The 8,905-nt window shown below is 44.4% G+C and overlaps 1 pseudogene; it reads right to left on the bottom strand.

Moving 5' to 3' along the window:
• Positions 1–2,581: 2,581 nt before the first annotated feature.
• On the bottom strand, positions 2,582–3,758 carry LOC143260553 (actin-binding protein IPP-like; annotated as a pseudogene).
• Between the last annotated feature and the right edge of the window lie 5,147 nt (positions 3,759–8,905).

Here is an 8,905-nt window from a genome sequence, read left to right as displayed (position 1 = left end):
CCTCGAGGGACCATCTCGGAGGTGCGTAGATCGCCACAACCGCGGTGCCGCCCCAGTCAACGGTCAGGTATCCCCGGCCGCGCTCGATAACGGAGCACACCAGGGACCCCGGCCGGCCTGCCCATATTATAACGGCGGAGCCGCTCAGGTCCCCCATCCAATGTGGATGGTCGGGAATCCTGTACGGCTCCGCCGCTACGGCCAACCCGGCACCCCGCTCGACCATGAATTGCACAAGAAGGTCCTGTGCCCTGGCCGAGCGGTTCAGGTTGGCCTGTATTATAGGGCCCTTGGGCCCCATTATGGGCAGGCCTCAACATCCATCGCCGCCGCGGGAGCGGTGACGTCTGGGGTCTCTTTGGCCCCATCCGCCCCCGCGGGCGCGACGATGGCATCTTTTGGTGCCTCCTTCGGTTTGTTGGCCACGGTGGCCGCTGCCTTAGCCACCGTGGTCTTTCTCCCCCTGCTCCCTCTGCCGCGTCTCGCGCTGGCAGGGCACGCCCGGCTACCGAGGCGGTGACCGGCTGGCTTGCCTACGCCCGCACAAAGCGGGCAATTTGGCTTTGCCATACAGCCGGTCACTTTGTGGTCCCGACTGCCGCACCCAAAGCAGCAGTTGGAACGATCCTCGGCCGCAGTGCACCGTTGCCTAGTGTGGCCCAGGCCAAGGCAGCGATAGCACTGCAAGGGCCGGGCGCTGAGGGCCTCCACCGTCGCCTGAGTCCAGCCCACCGTGATTTTGCCCGCGACCGCAACTTTGCGTGCGGCCGCAGCAGGGCACTGGACCCAGAGGGTGACCGGAGGAAGACCGGATTTCGCCGGTCCTCACATCCCCCTGGTCGCACCCTCCCACACGGGCGACAGCCGTGGCAACCTCCACCGGCGTGGTCGAGTCGACCAGGCCGTGCACCCTAAGGTCGGCCTTCTTTATTGGGCGCGCGACCTTCACGCCGGTTCCCGTCAGCGCGTCAGCCATCTTTGCCGCAAGGGCAGTGGCCTTAGCAGCCCCATCAGCTCCGGGGACCTCCAAAATTACCGCCCCCGTCACCGCTTTCCTGGGCTTCAATGAGGCGATGCCAATTTCTGCCAGGTCTACTTTGGACCTGGCAGTGGTCATCGCCTCAGCGTAAGTCATCGCCCCGCCGGCCGGTACCGTTATTGTAACGGCAGCCGTGCGGGGCGGACGCGGCGGAAGAGGAGCCCCTTTGGGAGCAGCCGGTGCCACCCGCCTCGCCGCCCTCCCGGTCAAAGCAGCCTTGGCAGCTGCCGCAGGTTTATCTACGGCAGCCGCCCTTTTGGCCTTCCGGCCAACTACCTTTGACCACACCTCAGTTGGAGGTGTGGTGGAGTGCGGCACAACAGTAGGGGCAGCCCGCGGTTGAGTGGGCTGTATCTGTGTCGCCTTAGCGACCACAACCCCTCCCCTACTGCCACCCTCCCCCCCTCCTGTCCATCGGCAGAGGGGGAGCGGACGGCACGAGTGCCGCCGATCGCGGGCCCCGCACCCGCGGAACCAGCTCCCTCCTGAACGATGCCAATTTGGCATTTTTCTGGCCACATCGCCCAGGCACTCCATCACCGCTACCGCAACGTCCCGCGTCGGACGGCCTCGGAACTCCGCAGCGACTTCAACTTCGTCAGGAAGCGGGTCGCTCGATCTCGCGGGCCTCGGCCTCGGGGCAACCGGGTCGAAGGTGCCCGCGATGAGGCTTTTATCAGCCTCAGCCTGCTTGCGTTTGGCCTTGTGGAGGCCAAGGTATTCACCGGTCGTCGGTGGCCGGCCTCGTTTCCTCGTGGACGAGGTGCCCGGGACGCTCTGCGTCGAATGGTGAGAGGAGACAGAGAAGTCTGAATCCCCCCCCCCCCCATCGCAGTCGCCAAGGCCCGCCGCAGACCTCTTTGTGCCGCGTGTGGCAGAATGCCTCCGCGACACCGGCTCTACATATCTTTCTAGGCGCACGATTGGTTCGCACGCCTCTCCCTCTCGCTCGTTACCTCCCTCCCCGATTATATTTGAAAAAGAATCCATACTTGATCCCACGAATGTGGTCGGAAAGGAGGTCACCCCGGGTAGAGCCGCCATACCCGGGGAAGGCTAATACGCCCGGGGGTTCGCCAGGTACCCCGGGCTTGTCCGCTAACGATTGGTGCACCCACCAACCATTGCTGGCGCTTACTCCAGCTACGCCCTCTTCACCGCGCAACACTGCTTGCGGCTAGGGATTTTTTAGAGAGGTTGTCATCCTCGCGGCCCGGCCGCGACCCTCGTTCCTGTAAAACATGACCACAGATTTACGGTATGTGTCCGACTTTAGTAGGCCCCTCACCTCAAGCCACTCCAGCTAGGTAGAACCTACCAGGGAATAAATTCCCCGCTGGCACAGCCTTGAGGATCATTAGGGCACAAAGCCCCCCCACCACGACAAGGTAATGGTCACGGGGGGGGGGGGCAGAATTCATCCTCTATTCACTGGGGCTACTTCACTCTATCTTCTATGAAAATAATTATACTTAGAAATTCAAGGAACCAGTGGTAATATTTAATCGGTACTTCTTTCAATTGTTGTAATTAATTGAAAATTCATAAACTTCGAAAACGATAATACTCCATGAATATATCAAATTTCTCAAACATTTGATAAGTACTTTCAGTAGCTTTTCCCCAACTCTACGCTATGTGCTCTCTTTGTGAGCCGCAGACCACTAAAATATTTTTTTAGCGCAAACCCTAGGTTGTGCATGAGGGGGCCCAAGACATCCTTGGTTCGATGCTAAATCTTTTTGTATTGATCTTAATGCGATAATCAGAATCGCATCTTTACACTCGAAGACATAACATCTACGCATCGATATACTAGTATAATCCAGCTATACGCAGCCTGGAAGACCTATCACCTATAACAGTTATTTAAATTATTAGTTTTTGTATTCATAATAATTAGTATTATTGATTTTATTTGTATTTTCCTTGCACATACAAATACACACCTAAAACTCCGTATCGATATGAATATAATCGCTACTGAGTAAACGAACGAGACATTCTTTCGGCAGATCCAAAAATTCCTCTTCTTATGATACTTAAGCAAATCTGTTCAACAGGAAGATTTTGTGAACATTTTAACACTTTCGATTCATAGTTTCTAAGCTCACCTATAAATCCCAAGAGCATTTGAAGGGTGGAATTGTTGACTTAAATATGTAATGCAACCCATTACCACTTTATCTATCTCTACCATAACAGCAGCTGCAAATAATTCTAAAACATTGTCTTTGATAACATCAATATTGCCAGTGTAAATAAAATTCACCTGGATGGAAAGAATATTAGCAGACACTGAATGAATCTCTACTAACTAGACCACCGGTAAACATGGCATTAAAATATGGGCTTCCGACAGCCAAAATTGATCTTGAGCCCTAATGATGCTACTAACAGTAACCAAACCCACTTCACTAAATTATTTCTTTTGTCTTTGGGCATTCAAGTTCCGTAACACTTTTGGAGCATACTGCCCTACTGCATAAACAATGTTGGACACATCAGATGTCTGTTTTACTACTCGTATTGCAAAACCCATTATGTTACACTTATACCCATTTTTCATTGGTGGCACAGCAAGGCACGGCTCTGCATCTCCGAGGCACCTCGATTGATACATACCGTTTACCCTCCCCTCCTGGAGCTGTAATGAGAGCAGCGTCGACGACACAGCCAAGAGTTTCTGTCTAGGCGTGTTTTCTAAACGCGCGTTCATTTCTAAACGCCCGACATTGCGTTGCTTGAGAAATAAAAGTCGCTCTAATTTCTCTCGAATAAATTCGATTTTAACTGCCATCTGTTGGTTTTCGTTTCATTTTAGCTTCCGAATCCGAATCCGACGCCGGTGGCGGCCCGCCGCCCTGTCAGTCATGGGGAGAGCCATGGAGATACTGCTTTCCGGACAGCCACGCATGTGAACCACGACTCGAGGTATAGATGCACGGAGGAAATCGATGAAAAATAAGCAGATGCGATTTCATTTGTTATTTTCGCTTACGCGATTAACGCGAAGTACGGTAGTCTCGTTCATCATAAACCCAAGGCAGAGACCGTTTTTATTTTTATTTGGTTATTGCAAGCTACAGATTATTTTTGTTACCTCGGCCGTGTGGCCCCGTTATGAGACACAAGTCGCTCTTGGCTATTAGACAGTAAGTTGCGTTATATTTAAGGACACAACACGTGCGATTCATTTAACCCTAGCTCTCGTCGACGCAAACCTCTGTGTTACAAAAGTTCATGCATTAATTATTATTAGAAAATATGATTTTGAATCGCAAAAAACTACTCTCCAATAAAAAAGAAAGAACCGAAGGAAAATATTAAACACGATTATCACGATGATCAAAATCTCACTAATTGCTGCGCTTTAAAGATCCATGGACATTTTAAAATCGCAGCCACGCGGTGCTCACGGAATATTCCGCGACGAGAATCTTAGTCACAATTTTATTTTCACTCAGTTCAATGTATTTTATATAGAGAGTTTCAAAATTGTGGTATTTCCGGGAATGATGGGTTCCTGAGGTCAGTTCAAGTAACTTTTGCCATAACTCAAATACAATCTGCAACTTTTTATTACGAGTTATTAAAGAAAAATACTGAGCAATGAGAGGCGAGATTAGCTGCCGCAAAGCAGCCGAGCTAATGAGCGAAACAGAGCTTCGACCGCTAATATGAAAGTAAACATACATTTTATTATTCCGATTGTATGATCAACATTTCTTTTCTATGGAACACGTTGATATAATACATTGTATCAGAGAAGATCAAGTCACAGAAAAAGCTAAAAAGAAATGTACGAAGGAAGAATGAGCACTGAATAGACTAAAAAAATTTGTAATGACACAAATACTTAAACGTACAATTAAAGCAAATAATCGTAACAGTAAAAGGCATCAAAAACAAGTTAAATAAACAAAGAAATAATAATTGTTTATAAAACAAAAATGGAGACGCTCTGTGTATCATTTGCCTGGAACTATTTTAGAAATAGAAATAAAAATTAGACACAATTTTGTATTGTTCACTACGTCAGTTAATTTCAAGTAAAATCGTTTCATTTACATATAGGCATAATTAAATTACTATTGCGTTATAATAAACATAATTGAATGATTATAAATATTTTGAATCATAAAAACAATTATTATAAATTCAATCAAGGTGCATTAAATGAATATTAACCTGCCCTCAAGGCGAAATGAACTTGCCAGCTATATTGATACATTTTTCAATCACTTAGAAAACATTTTATAATTTATGTTGTATGTAGTTTTCCAAATCCTTCTTCACAAAATATAAAAAGGAAGGATCAAAGTATATTTTAGCATATTTGTATTACGTAATCAACTCAAATAATGATTGTATAAATCAAAACGTGAAAAATGTATCGATTTACTCCAGACTCCCCTCCGTTGTAAAATTGAATCTATATTTTCAATTATTTGAAATGTTTGCTTATAATCTAATAATATTATATGTAATGCAATTGGCATCATTTCACTTACAAACAATGTTTACGAGGAGGATTTTTTGCAATTCGAATGTTAAGATCAAAAATATTGCAAGAAATGTTCCATCTCACAAATTAGTACGCACTCAATATAGTTCGATCAGAGCTAATACACTTTTGCGTGAGGCCATTTTTTCTCCATCGTAGTTCATGTTCCACAATTTCAGAACTGACTGCCAGAAGTGTCGCTTAGGTAGTTACAATGTAACCTCGGTATGATCCCGAGTTTCAAAATTGCATACCCGGATTGGTTAATTGCGACGTTTTTAGGTGCATTATAGGTGCAACAAAATTTCAAAGAAAGGAGAACGTGAATGTCTCTAATAATCCCTTCGAAATAAGTTCATAGTCGCTAAAAGCTAGTGGCTAACATAGTCGCTAGTCGCTAAAAGTTCATAGTCACATATAATCAAAATCCGAAACAACAAAATCCAAATGGTGTCCGTTATCGCGTTTTTTTTCGACTCGTATTTATGGTCAGGCCTGGCCATAATATTGAAAGAAACGAAATGTGCCAAGGATTGACCGTAGCAGATAATAAATAAGAAAAGCGTTTCAAATTGTACAAAACATGCGGAGATAACAAACTCGACAAACACTATGACTCGACCTTTGGCTAACAGTTCTGAATTATGAAATATTAAAAATTATAAGGGAAATAACGGCTTTTGAAAAAAATTGTTTGTTAGAAGTAGGTCGATCGTTTTCGTAATTCTCATATTTTGCAACAAATGCAATTTTTTACAACTTGTATAAAATATTTATTTTTCTCAAAATGTCTAAATATTAATGAGAATTACTGTGTCTGGAAAACTAACTTTATTTCCTAATCATTTTCAGGTGCACTTCTCTGAAGTGATAGAGCTGTGCTAATAAATAATGAAAACATAATTCCTTCTTCAATCATGGTCCAATACCAACCATACTTCCACGAGAAGAAGGCACGGCGTGTTTACATCACCACTTTGGCTGCTGTCCGATGTACCTCCTATGATCGCAAGCAGTGAAGACGGTGAGAAAGGTTAACGACAGGTAGTTGCGTGACTGAGTGAGAGGGAATAATGACAGTATACGGAAAAATGACCGTCTCACTCGGTTTCGTTACTATCCGTCGTTGACCATTGTCATCGTCTTCGACCAATCTCGATCACTGCCTGCGATCATAGGAGGAAGAGCGAAGAGCAGAGCTGCCGAAGTTTGGTTGTTCGCCAAAGTTTGGTTGCACGGGATCTATGATAACGCGAGAGGATAAGCGACGAAGCCAAGCGCTCCATGCCTCAACCGCGCAGGCATGCTAATTCGTTGGCAAACATGCATTTTGTAGATATCGGCAACTTGTATACATGCTGAAAATTTCATTGAAATCATTTCTACATTTCTGAATTGCTGTATATTGACTATGCGTCAACCGATTTGAATGAAATTTTCAGCATGTGCATAACTTACCGAGATTTACAAAATGCATTTTTTAAATGTTCGTTACTGATTCAGATAAAAAGGTTGAAAAGCGTCACTTTTTAATTCTTTTATTCTGTCAACCAATTGCAATTTTTGAAAACAATTTTTTAGCCGTTGTCTAGTAAACTAATCCCACTAACGTCATGAGAATGCCCATTAAACGTCAGTATTCACAAATGATTGTTTAATTTCCCACATGCTATCGCGATAAACGAGCTATTTCATTACTAAGCTCAAACATTTTGGGACGTAACCAAATTGCACTATTAATTAAAATTTTGTTACTGCAGCTTAGCAATAAGTGTTAAATGTGGTATAGATCTCATTATTAACTAGGTAGTTCATGTGTAGGAAGATAGTATCAAGTTCAATATTCAATATTCAATATTCAAATTCAATATTTACTCACGAAACCAAGTGAGGTTTAATGCGAAGGTTCATTAAATTGATTCGATTATGATTGATAAAAGACGATGATTGTTTGTACGTATTTATAAAGTACTCGATTTATACAACCTGGTTTCGAACCCTAGTGTGTGTACCTCTAGGATGCGAATGCCTACTTTTTTCTGAGTGCCTAATATTTGAAATAATAGAACCACTTACAAATAGTAATCTGCAACGGACTCACAACATGAGATTGACAGAATTTTGGGACGCAGAAACTAGATTTTCTAAGTATGTACGGTAAGAACGGTCAGGTCGTAAAAGTGTCGACGACCAGTCGCTTGAAAGTCTTTATAGGCAACGATTTTCTTGAGTTACTTTCTTAGAGGTAACTCTCCCTTCGGTTTGAAGGAAAGAGAATTTCCCTCTCCTTGATAATTCGGGAAGCGTCGACAAGGTCAACGTACATCCCTTGCCAGATGGAACCGAAAGCGTTCAGCAATCGAATCGTATACATCGTAGCCGAATTTATCGCCGCGATATTTTCTAAATTATTTAGGATCTCTATCGTTGTCGTTTAGTTATTATTACTTTCTTTGGTTTACTGTTCTTATTTCGTGGTCGTTATTACAATCCATTGTTATCGTTTGCAAATATATATTGTGACGTTGCAATTCTGTGATGAGAGCACTCACCGAGGAAACTTTGAATATTTTATTGTTCCTTTTTTTAATTTTGATTTACTTGCGGCTCTTGTATGGGCCTTATCGGCAGCTCCCTTCGTAAGGACGTCTACTTTACATAATGCTGACTACCCCACGAATCCTGTGCACGGGTCAAGAGAAGAGACAGCTGTCACACACGAGCCAGCAAGCTGGAGACGACTAGAACGTCAAAAATCCCTGCCGACATTAGGGTTCCTTGCTGTCGACTCACCCCGTATAAGAAAGGATTCTAAATGCGTGGATGGTGTGATCGCACCCTGGGGTAATTCGAACCTTGCGATCGCCTAAAGCGATACTATTTTTCGTTCGGTCGCCAAGGCGATATTAAAAACGGTATGGGGCCAGGATCATTGACGGGCCGATCTTTCACATTTGTGACGCGACGACGCGTTTTGGTTTCGTACGATTAACCGTGAGTGCGAATGTACGTGTCCACCCAACGCCATCGAGGTTCAATACCGTTGCCGTTTCATCTCTAAGATAGCATAAGGTCAACTTTAAGACGGCTTAAAGATGTCTGGACGACATGTTTAGTCGTTGTGTTCTGTAGACTGGTAGTTATAAGGAATAGGCTTACCAGTGATGAATTCATTAAAATATATGTCACCTGCCACCATCTGCTACCAGCAACTCAGAAATTCAGCAGCTTAACGTCGTATTGTACATTAGTCAATTCCATTGTCCATTGTATTAACATCACAGCCTACAAATCGTAACAGAAATTAATAAAAAGTTTATATAACACCTTCATCAAATGCGAATAGCGAACAGGGATTT

Source organism: Megalopta genalis, chromosome 14, assembly GCF_051020955.1.
Source record: "Megalopta genalis isolate 19385.01 chromosome 14, iyMegGena1_principal, whole genome shotgun sequence".
NCBI lineage: Eukaryota > Metazoa > Arthropoda > Insecta > Hymenoptera > Halictidae > Megalopta > Megalopta genalis.
This window is presented reverse-complemented; position numbering and strand designations above follow the sequence as displayed.